This window comes from Mustela nigripes, chromosome 17 (genome assembly GCF_022355385.1).
Source record: "Mustela nigripes isolate SB6536 chromosome 17, MUSNIG.SB6536, whole genome shotgun sequence".
Lineage (NCBI taxonomy): Eukaryota > Metazoa > Chordata > Mammalia > Carnivora > Mustelidae > Mustela > Mustela nigripes.
Window position 1 is genome coordinate 6,187,560 of NC_081573.1, and position 11,676 is coordinate 6,199,235.

The 11,676-nt window shown below is 44.6% G+C and overlaps 1 long non-coding RNA gene across 2 annotated transcripts; it reads right to left on the minus strand.

Annotated features, from left to right (window-relative positions):
* Positions 1-2,677: 2,677 nt before the first annotated feature.
* Positions 2,678-11,317, minus strand: LOC132004759 (uncharacterized). 2 transcript variants are annotated; one of them, XR_009400634.1, is made up of 4 exons: positions 11,171-11,317; positions 5,709-5,861; positions 5,062-5,102; positions 2,678-4,483 (listed from the first exon to the last, which is right to left on the minus strand). It is a non-coding gene; the product is annotated as an uncharacterized LOC132004759 (long non-coding RNA). The 2 variants fall into 2 exon arrangements; XR_009400635.1 differs by having other exon boundaries at positions 5,709-5,810; positions 11,171-11,315.
* Positions 11,318-11,676: the final 359 nt, after the last annotated feature.

Below are 11,676 nucleotides of genomic sequence, written 5' to 3' on the forward strand. Positions count from 1 at the left end.
ATAAAGATTTTATTTATTTATTTGACAGAGAGATCACAAGTAGGCAGAGAGGCAGGCAGAGAGAGAGAGAGGAGGAAGCAGGGTCCCTGCAGAGCAGAGACCCCGATGTGGGACTCGATCCAGGACCCTGAGATCATGACTTGAGCCGAAGGCAGCGGCTTAACCCACCGAGCCACCCAGGCGCCCCAGTAAATTTAATTCTTAGTCCAGCTGGAAAGCCTTTCCTTCCCTATAAAATCATGATGATAAGGAGAATGAAGGGAAGAGAAATGCAGATAAAATTAAATCCCACTGATAAATATCTGAGGCAGGTTGAGGACAGTCCTCAAGGGACTTGTGGCGGCCTTAATGTAAATGCTTGGCTGGTGACAGAAAACAACCTGACCTTGACAATCCCCAGGCCTCCAGGACCCTCTAAGACTTCTTTAATGAAGGGAAATCCCTTTAGAGACTCATGTGACCTCTACCTGCCTACCCCCAACTCAAGAATATATAATCATTCCCACCTTAACACCTCATGCAGTTTCTTTCCTTCTTTTTTAAAGATTTTATTTTTCTATTTGTCAGAGAGAGGGCAGAAGCATGGAGAGCAGCAGAGCAGGCAGAGGGAGAAGCAGGCTTCCTGCTGAGCAAGGAGTCGGATGTGGGCTCAATCCCAGGACCCTGAGATCAGACGCTGAAGGCAGACGCTTAACCGCTTAACTGACTGAACCACCCAGCTGTTCCCCACGTGCAGTTTCTGCCCACAGGTCCTATCCCCAGGCTATAATAAAAGCACCTTTTTTGTACCATAAAATATCTCAATAATTCTTCCTTTTTTTTTTTTTTAAAGATTGTATTTTTAAGTAATCTCTATCTCCATCATGGGGCTTGAACTCACAACCCTGAGCTCGAGTCCCCGCTCCACCAATCGAGCCAGAATTCTTTCTTGACTGTTGAACTCAACTGCCCAGCATCAATTACGTTGTACACCTTAAACTTACCAATATTATATGTCAGTAATATCTCCAAAAAGGTGGGGGAGAAAAAGGAAATGCCACTCCAGAATACATCACTTTGGGGTAAGGATTATTTTGAGCTGAAGGCAATCGAGAATGGGTTGATGCAAGAAGAGCTCTCTCTCTCTCCTTCCCTTAAATGACTGAAAGCAAACCATAAATTTCTCTTTGGGGAAGGTACCTTTACCCGACCCCCTCTCTCCGCCCCGCCCTCAGCTCTGTACCAGGGAGAGAAAAAGGACTCTTATTGTGGAAGGTGGGGGAGTCAACACAAAGACTAATTTGCATAAACTGACTTTACTAAAAGAGCCCGTATCTTTCATTAGCGCCCCCCCCCCCCATTTCTTAGTCCCCTCCCTCACTAGGTCTTCTCCCTTAAGGTCCAAAACCTCTTTTCTACTGCTTGAGTTTCACTTTTTTCCAATGAACTACCAAGCATGAAACTATTAATAAAAACTGTGCGCCTTTTCTCCCATGTATCTGTCCTTTGTTATTTAATTTGCAGGCCCCTGGTGCTTAACCTGATGTGGGAAAGAAAAGCAAAAGAAATATTAAATTTCCCCACTACCTATAGCCTGACAAGTCCTTAAAACAGGCAGAGTGACATTCCTCTAGAAACTCAGCTACCTTGATGTTAACACTTCGCTAAGGGCAAAGGACAATCTTAGCCTGACCCGCAGGATCCTTAAAATCTACTTTAACATGTAAAAATTCCTTTGGAAACTTCCTTTATCTCTACCACCAAGATACACGTTGGCTCATATCCCCCAAGCGCATGGCCCATTGATGTACATCTGAAGGGTCTCATGACTAAGGTTTTATTAGATGGTAATAAAAGGCCTTTTCTCAACAATAGGTAGCCCTCATCAAGGTCCTGAAATCTTGCTTCCAAAATTCCTTAGAGACTTACACTATCCCCAACTCCCTCCCAGCTTGAAAGTATATAATGGGCCACTCCTGTCCCCAGTGCAACTCCTTCTGCCCAAGGGTCCTGTCCCTGGGCTTTAACAAAATCACCTTTTTGCACTAAACACATCTCAAGAATTCTTTCTTGGCCTCGGCTTTGAACCCTGACATCTTTCCTACATCAAACCTAAGAGGGAAGAGGAGAAGTCTTTCCTTCTCATTGTGGGAAGACAGTGCTAGAAAACACAAACACCACAGATCCGGTAACTCCGTTCCTTAATGACACTTAAGAAATGGAAAATGACTTTGTATCATCCTAGGGCCTCCTTGATTTGAAAGTGATCCACTTTGAAAATAAAATGCAGAATAAAAGAAGCCAGAAGTTCCCCCAAGGCAGTTAAGGATTTTCTCCTCTATCCTGACATTCCAAAGCAGGGTCTTTTCTTATCTACATTAATTGATCTTACTTTATGCATGAGGGCTAAGTTTTATTGAACAAGGAGTTGGGAGGGGGCACCTGGGTGGCTCAGTAGGTTAAGCATCAGCCTTCAGCTCTGGTCATGATCTTGGGATTCCAGGATCGAGCCCCACATCAGGTTCTCCGCCCCACATCGGGTTCTCCGCTCCATGGGGAGTCGTCTTCTCCCTCTCACTCTCTTCGTGCTCTCTCTCAAAAAATTAATTAAAAATCTTAAAAAATATATAAGAAATATATGTGCGGTCTTTGTTTTGTTTCGGGAGGCAAACTAGTGCACGGAGATTGACTTTGTCTTTGCCAGCAATTTATTTAACACAGGGTCACTGCGAGAAATCCTAGTAAGTTTGCAAGCCAACAGCATATAGGTTAATGTCTCCAGGAAGCCAATAAAGAAATACCACAGTCCAGACCAATGGCAGATCAGTCACACCAGTTCCAGGCAAGGGAAGATGAACGGGAATAAAGTCGTTCAATTGAGATGTATTTTTATACCCGTTGTACTCTGGTGAGCTGACGCCCAGCTGTCCGGACAAAAGCCAAAGTCCCCTGACGCCAGAGTGCTCTCTTGCTAGCACCTGCGCGGACAGCCTTTGGGAGGCGCTGTTCCCTTTCCACCTGTTGGGGACCGAGTTGCCTTGACCTTGGCAGGAGCTAATCTTCCGAAGGTCCTCAGAAGGTCCTCTACGTAGCTAGCTACTTAGAGCAAACAGTCTCCTTGCCCAGATGCAACAGTTTCCACTGATCTAAATGTCGCCGGTCACCAGTTGTTTTTACATTTTTATTGATAAAGCCCCTGGCTGGTTTCCTCTGAGGCGAAGCTACGGAGAACTTCCCAGTGACAACGGATGACTTGACCACATCCTGTCCTTCACGCTTCCAGCAAAATGACTTTACTTTTTTTTTTTTTTTTTAAAGATTTTACTTATTTGATACAGAGAGAGAGGGCACAAGCAGGGGAGTGGCAGGCAAAAGGAGAGGGAGAAACAGGCTCCCCACCCACTAAGCAGGGAGCCCTATACAGGGCTGGATCCCAGGACCTGGGATCAGGACCTGAACCTAAGGCAGTCACTGAACCAACTGAGCCACTCAGGCCCCCAAAGACGATTTTACTTTTAAGAACAATTTCATTTTGGAGGACCCCTGGTTGGCTCAGTTGGTACAGCACATTGACTCTTGTCTCAGGGTCACGAGTTCAAGTCCCATGTTGGGCCTGGAGCTTACAAAAATGGTGGGGTGGGGGACAATTTCATTTTTGTCATAAACAAGTGGGATTTGAAATCATAGCGAACTGATCTACAGCAGCCTTCTATCCTGTGGGGCACAGAGCTTCTAAAAATCCTTGGAATTTCCCATAAGGCTGATAAATGTGTTTTTGTTATGCTAATGAGGCGACTGCCAGAAAGCCCAGAAGGGTGCTGATGGTTGCCAGGGGAACCAACACCGTGTTCAGAGGGTTGGAACTTTCACCCAACTTTCCTCGCCTTTCCCTACGCTGAGAGGCTGCTTGGATTCCCTGGTTATGGCCCTTTCCTCCATCTTGAAAGTGAATCTTCCCACCATTGCTTCCACCACGATGTCTGTGACCAACACTCCTGCTTCCCTCTCCAATTTACACATACCCTGGTGATCCCATGGATCCACTCGGAAAATGCAGGATAACCTTCCATCTCAAAGTCTTCATTTTAATCATTTTGGCCACACATCCCTTTTGCCATGCGTGGGGACAAATCCACAGGTTTTGGGAATCAGGGCATGGGCATGTCTGGAGGGCCATTATTCTGGCTACCGTAACATGGTAATGAGCTCCAAAGACATTTCTATTAAATGCTTTAATTACATTTACATAAAGATTGAGAAATGCAGGATCGACAAAAATGAGCCAGGAACGTGAGTGGGAAAAAAGCCAGGACCTGTGGATCACACAGCGGAGAGAGAAAATGGGGGCCACATCAGAAAGCAAAGGCAAATTTGTCTTCCTGTGGATGATTCCCACGATGGGTCAGGTCAAGTCCATGATGGATCTGGACGCATGTATCTTCCCAATGCACAAAGCATTTATCTGTCTTCACAGAAGAAAACACCAACAGAGACAGCGGAATAGCTAAAATGCCAAGGAAAGTAAATGTGCATTTGAAAAATTCTAACGGGTGATTCTCTCTAAACAAACTCTGGGGGAAGGCAGCTGCTCCAACAGCGTTTTCTTTCTTTCTTTTTTTTTAAAGAAAATTTTATTTATTTGACACACACAGAGAACACAAGCAAGGGGAGTAGGTGAGGGAGAAGCAGGCTCCCCACTGAGCAGGGAGCCCCATGAGGGGCTGGATTCCAGGACACGACCTGAGTGGAAGGCAGACGCTTTAACACTCAGCCACCCAGGCGCAAGTTTAAACTTGAATTTAAATTCAAGTTTCTCAGTTACAGGAGTCATATTTCAAGTGCTCGCTAGTAACAGCTGGCTTGTGGCTTCTGCACTGGACAGCATGGATGGGGCACATCTTCATCACTGTAGAAAATTCTATCGGACTGCACTATTCTAGATATAATCTTGGCTCCTGTTTTTGATTATGTGATGGTGACAGAGACTCTCTCTCTCTCTCTCTCTCTTTTTTGCTTTTTTCAAATTTCTGATTTTCTTAACTCATCACAAAAGATGACATCTACTTCCTAGTTAGATCTTACCTTCACACGGATGTTTCTAGAATTGGATCTGACGCTAGATCCTCAAAAAAAAAAAAAAAAAAAAAAAAAAGAATTAGCTGGGATTTCCCTCATGATCCCAGTCCCAACACCATGGTCAAATGCAGCCATAGGGGTGATCGTAGCAAAATTGTTGAAAGATCCAATCTGTCTCGGCACTCAACTTTTTGCTCCCCAATCACTCGAATAAATTGGTAATTCCCTCTCTGAAGTTCTTACTCTCCAAAGTATAAATTCCTAGAAATTCACTGATCGACAAATCTGCCATACTACTGATATAAGGTCAAAGAACACTGTTTTATAATGGAAACTCGGAGGCAAACATATACTCAAGAACAAAAGAATTTTTTTTGATGGTAAAAATCCAATTATTTGGATAAGACGTGATAAATATTTTCTGGCAAGAAGCACTGCAATAAAATGGAATGATCTAGAACTCCCAAATTGGGCCCTGGTCACCAGGCACATTTTCTTGCTTGGGCTCGGTTTAGAATCCTGAGCCCAGTTCCCTGCCCAGCGGGGAGCCTGCTTCTCACTCTCCCTCTGCCGCTCCCCCTGCTTGTGCTTTCTCTCCCTCAAATACCTTTCTAAAGATAATTTTTAAAAAAGAAGATGGTATAGTATGTTACCTGTCTCACTGATTCTAATGATATTTTTGAGTGAAACAGGCGTTTCCTTCATCCTTGCTTTGAAATGCTCATCATCTTCAGGGTTCAGATTATGGCCCTTGCCTGGAATCAGAGGACAACATTCTTATTCTTCTTGTTCTCCTTCTTCTCCTCCTTCTCAAAAAAACAAAAAACAAAAAACAAAAAACATTTTATAGTACTCTGTGTACCCAATGTGGGGCTCGAACTTACAACCCTGAGATCAAGAGTCACGTGCTCCACCGACAGAGCCAGCCAGGCACTCCTGGAGGATAATATTCTGAGTGGTTATTTCTCAGATGTGAAATGGAAAGCCAGTTCCCAGAGAAAAGTAGTTCTTGGGACATCAGTATTTGAGCAGTTCACAGAGGGTGGGAGGCTTTCTAGGCATGGGCCAAGACCCCTTCATGTGATACCTGTAGCCGAACTCCAGCTACAAGAGTTCAGACCACGTGGGAGGACACCATGATTCCCAGATGTGCAAGGTCAGGACGAACACATCACCTCCCCCTCCCTGCCTCCTGCAAACCAGTCCCGGGGAATTAACATCTGACGCTGCTCTCTGCTGGGAAGGATGTGTTGGCCACCGAGCAGGGACCTTGGCAGTCATGTGAAGAAATGTATCATTCGTAAATGAAGTCACTGAAGATGATCATTTCTTCTACCTTTTCCAAAATCTGAACCTCACTATGCGGATCGCTAACACAACTCTCTGATACGTCCTGTGGGTGACTTAGACATTTGACAACCACCCACAATCTTGGATATTATCACCCCAGTTTGGGATCCCATTGACGTTCTCCAAATGGTGAATCCTACCGTAAGAAATACCGAAGCATATTTCTCAGATGCCCTGCGGGATAATGTGGAGATCTCCTCTACCAAATGTGTGCTTGATTAGGAGGGCTGCATGTTAAAATCTGATCAGAATGCGTGTCCTAGGGCAGTGATTCCAAACCTTGCCCTCGCATTGGTGTCACCTTTGAAAAATCCCTAAGATCCCGAGAAACTCACTCTCCAGGTTTCCTTAAAAAGTTAAATGGGGAGGCACTCGGCTGCCTTAGTGGGTAGAGCACATAACTCTTAATCTTGGGAGTCGTAAGTTCAAGCCCCACATTGAGTGTGGACATTACTTTAAAAAAGAAGTCTATGGGGACACGTGGGTGGCTTGGTCGGTTAAGCATCTGTCTTCGGCTCAGGCCATGATCTCAGGGTCTTGGGATCGAGTCCTACATCAGTACCCTCGCTCAGTGGGGAGTCTGCTTCTACCTCTCCCTCTGCCTGCTGCTCCCCATGCTTGTGCTCTCTCTCTCTCTCTAACAAATAAATAAATACAATAAAAAAAAGAAATCTATGGAGCACCTGGGTGGTTCAGCTGGTTAAGCATCTGACTCATGATTTCAGCTCAGGCCATGATCTCGAGGGTCCTGGGATCCAGACACGTAAAGCCCCCACCTTGGGCTTTACCTGGGCATGGAGCGTGCTTAAAATTCTCTCTCTCCCCCTCTCTCTTTGCCCCTCCCCATCCCATCTCTCTCTATAAGTTATGGTGGGGGGAAGGAAATCTAAAAAGCCACCCCAAACCCAAATTAAACAGAATTTCCATGACTCAGCGATTCTACTCTTAGGTACATACCCACGGGAACGGAAAACAGATCTTCATAGAAAAACTTGTACATGAATAATAGTAGGACTATGAAGGTAGAAAGCCAAAAGGTAGAAACAACCCAAAGGTCCATGAGTGAGTAAACACAACGTGCTTATCGATACAATGGAATATTATTCAGCCTGAAAAAGGAATGAAGTATTGCTATGTCCTTCTCCATGCATGAACCTCAAAAACATTATGCTAAGGGAAAGAAACCAGTCATCAATGTCCAGAAGAAGCAAACTATAGAGACGGAAAGCAGATTAGCGATTACCAGGGGCCGGAGGAGGGACGTATGGGGAATGACTGATTAATGGGTCTGTTCAGGTGTTTCTTTGTGGGGACAACCTCGGGAACCACTGAATTAAGAGGATTATGTTACTAAGTTCTTGACTCCTTTGGGAGACGGCCAAAAGACAAATTCGAATTTGAGATAATCATAAAAATAATCAAGAGTCCATGAATCAGCTGTATTATGCCATTTTCAACAGTTCTGGACTTCCTATTTTTAAAGTTTGCTTTAAAATTTACATTTAGGGACGCCTGGCTGACTGTCACTGGAGCTGCGGACTCTTGATCTCTGGGTTGCGAGTTCAAGCCCCACATTGGGTGTAGATATCACTTAAAAATAAAATGAAAAAAAAATACCCCACGAAATTTACAGTTAATAAAATTCATGTTTTTGAGGCTCCAGCTCTGAGTTTTGACAATGCAGTTTCAAAGCCACTGCCAGACCGAAAGTAGGAGACTCTGACGCAGTGGAAACGTTTTCTTGGGCTGCCCCCCTGTGGCCAGCTTCAGTCCCAAGTCCTGGCAACCACTCCTCTATTCTCTCCCCAGTTTTGGGAAAACGGGTCCTAAACGCAGTACCACAACGCAAAGGCTTTTGAGACAGGGTTTTTTCCCTCTGGGTAGGAGGCATGTGAGATTTGCCATATGCGTGACTGTTTGAAAACTTCATTACTGTTTATTCTGAGTAGCGTACTAGAGTTTATTGACCTTTGGGTAGTTTCAAGTTTTTGTGGTCTAAACCTTCCCATACTGGGGTGCCCGGGTGGCTCAGGTCACATGATCTCAGGATTTTGGGATCCAGCCCAGCATTGGGCTGTCTGCTCAGTGGGGAGCCTGCTTTCCTCTCTCTCTCTCTCTCTCTCTCTCTACCTGCCTCTCTGCCTACTTGGGATCTCTTTCTCTGTCAAATAAATAAATAAAAAATTTTTAAAATAAATAAAAAATTAAAAAAAGAAATGGTAAAGAAAGAATTCTAAAATAAGGCAAAATAGAAATCATAAAATATATGGTAGAAACAAATCAAAATGTATCAGTAGTGACACAGTAGTGACACACACATGATATTGTCCAGTTAATGTACAATGAAAGTCAGACAGGGAAAAATGAAAGTTTCATTTTGTTTACCCAGAAAACAGAAAGCACAAGGCGACAAACATATGTTCTTTTTTTTTTTTTTTTAATAAAAGGAAAATTGTAACATGCAAATTTAGGGATCTTTTGCACTGAAGCCAATAAAACCATTGAACAGAATCTATTCAAAGTGCCACCCTTGCTGCTCCCCAGCCACACTTACAAGCAAAACTCCCAAGTGTCTGCACTTGACCCTGAACTCTCTGTTTCTGGTGGTCTCAGTGCCCCCACATTGTTGGAAAGTAGGTACCAACTCCAAAACACTTTCTTCTCTAGCAAGACCACAACCCACATCCCAGACAGAGCCCCTTGAACAACAGCTACCTTCTGCTCAGTCCGCCAAGACCTCCCGTGGGTTCAGAGGCAACCCTCTCACGTCCCTCAAACCCCTTAAAGGGCCCAGCCTCATGGGAACTCGTCTGATATTTCTCTGGATGTCCGGTCCCTCTCCTCTCCTGGGAGAGTGAACCAATTCTGCCCTGTTTGTTGCTCCGCTCTCTGTGCAATCCTTCGTCACCCTTGTCACTGGCCAACCTCACAATGGTACCCTATATTCTTCCATTTTTATTCTATTTTATTTTTAAAGATTTTATTTATTTGGCAGAGAGAGAGAGAGAGACAGCGAGAGAGGGAACACAAGCAGGGGGGAGTGGGAGGGGGAGAAGCAGGTTTCCTGACAAGAAGGGAGCCCTAAGCAGGATCGATCCCATGATCCTGGGATCATGACCCAGTGGGAAAGCAGACGCTTAACGACTGAGGCACACAGATGCCCCTCTTCTTCTATTCTAAAATTTATTATTTTTTAAAAAAAGATTTTTATTTATTTATTCGACAGAGAGAGACACAGTGAGAGAGGGAACACAGCAGGGGGAGTGGGTGAGGGAGAAGCAGGCTTCCCATGGAGCAGAGAGCCTGATGCGGGGCTCGATCCCAGAACCCTGGGATCATGACCCGAGCCAAAGGCAGACACTCAACCACTGAGCCACCCAGGTGCCCCCTAAAATTTATTTTTAATTCTAAAAAAGATTGTATTGATCGAGGGGATGGGGCAGGGGAGAGGGAGAAGCAGGCAGAGGGAGAGGGAGAAGCAGGCACCCCGCTGAGCAGGGAGCCCAACATGGGGCTGGATCCCCGAACCCTGGGATCAGATCATGACCTGAGCCAAATGCAAACACTTAAGTGACTGATACTACCTATATTCTACATGCCTTTTAACTACACTTTAAAGAGGTCATACACCAAATTGGCCCTTGAGAAAATATGATGATAATCTAAACACCACTTACAATAAAATGCGTTATTGACTTGCAGTTTTCATCTGTTAGCAAGACAGGGTGATAATCGACATAGTATCATTATCGGCACATAAAGAAATTGAGGCCAAAGCTGCTGAGGCTGTGTGGTTCGAGAGAAAAGTGAGACGGGCATGAGGGTGCCGGGTTGGCTTAGCTGGTGGAGCCATCACGCCCATGATGCTTGGATCACAGGGTTGTGTGTTCGATCCCCCATGCCAGGTACCAGATTACATAAACATACATTTTTTAAAAAGCGAGTATTAATAAGACAATGAAATCCAGATCCTAGCCAATGCTGAAATTTTATCTCCACTTTACATATAAGAACACTTTGCTTGACAAAGTTAGTCAAGCCATAGTATCAAAATCCTATATATATTTTTCAATGTTTTAAACAAGATTTATTTATTTATTTACGCAATCTCTGCACACAGCATGGGGCTCGAACTCTTGATCCTGACATCTAGAGTCTCAAGCTCTAGGGACTGAGCCAGCCAGATGTCCCTATATATTTAAATTTAAATAAGAGTTTCCCTAGGGGTGCCTGGGTGTCTCAGTGGGTTAAAGCCTCTGTCTTCGGCTCAGGTCATGATCCCAGGGTCCTGGGATCGAGCCATGAATTGGGCTTTCTGCTCAGGGGGGAGCCTGCTTCCCCCCACCTTTCTCTACCTGCCTCTCTGCCTACTTGTGATCTCTGTCTGTCAAATAAATAAATGAAATCTTTAAAAAAAGAAAAAAATAGAGTTTCCCTGTCATAATTATAGTATTACATGCACAATTCAAAATTATGAATATCACCAGCATAAACATTAATGTAAAAATCATTATTATAGAAACATTTGCCTTTGAGTATCAGTGGGGGGCCTGTCTGGCTCAGCCCCTAGAGCAGGTAACTCTTGATCTCCGGGTTGTGAGTTCGTGCCCCACGTTGGGAGTAGCAACTGCTTAAAAATAAAGTCTTACAAGATAAAATAAAATAGAAAGACAGTAACCGCACATCTCCCTGGGAGAGCATTAGGTTATAAGTAACAGGAGGCAGGATTTCTTCATTTAACAAGGGGAGGTTCGTTACTTCTCACCTGATTCAGCCTCTGTCCCTTCCCTTTGGGGTCCTCCTTCTCCAAAGTAATAGAATTTAGAGCAGCCTGGGGATGTCGGAGCCAACAGACCTGCCTTCTCCATTCTGCACCCTGGGGAGACTGAGGTTTAGCTGGTAAGCACTGCAGGAAGAGAGCAGGAGGTGTGGCCTTGGGGGAGGGAGGGACAAACCAGAGTGTCTATCAGCTGTGGATTGCCTCTTGCTGACTGCCTACCTTTTTTTTTTTTTTTTTTATTTCTTTTCAGTGTACCAGAACTCATTGTTTATGCACCACACCCAGTACTCCATGCAACATGTGCCCTCCATAATACCCACCACCAGGCTCATCCAACTTCCCACCAAAACCCTCAGATTGTTTTTTCAGAGTCCATAGTCTCTCATGGTTCATCTCCCCCTCCAATTTCCCTCAACTCCCTTCTCCTCTTCATCATCTCCCCATGTCCTCCGTGTTATTTCTTATGCTACACAAATAAGTGAAACCATATG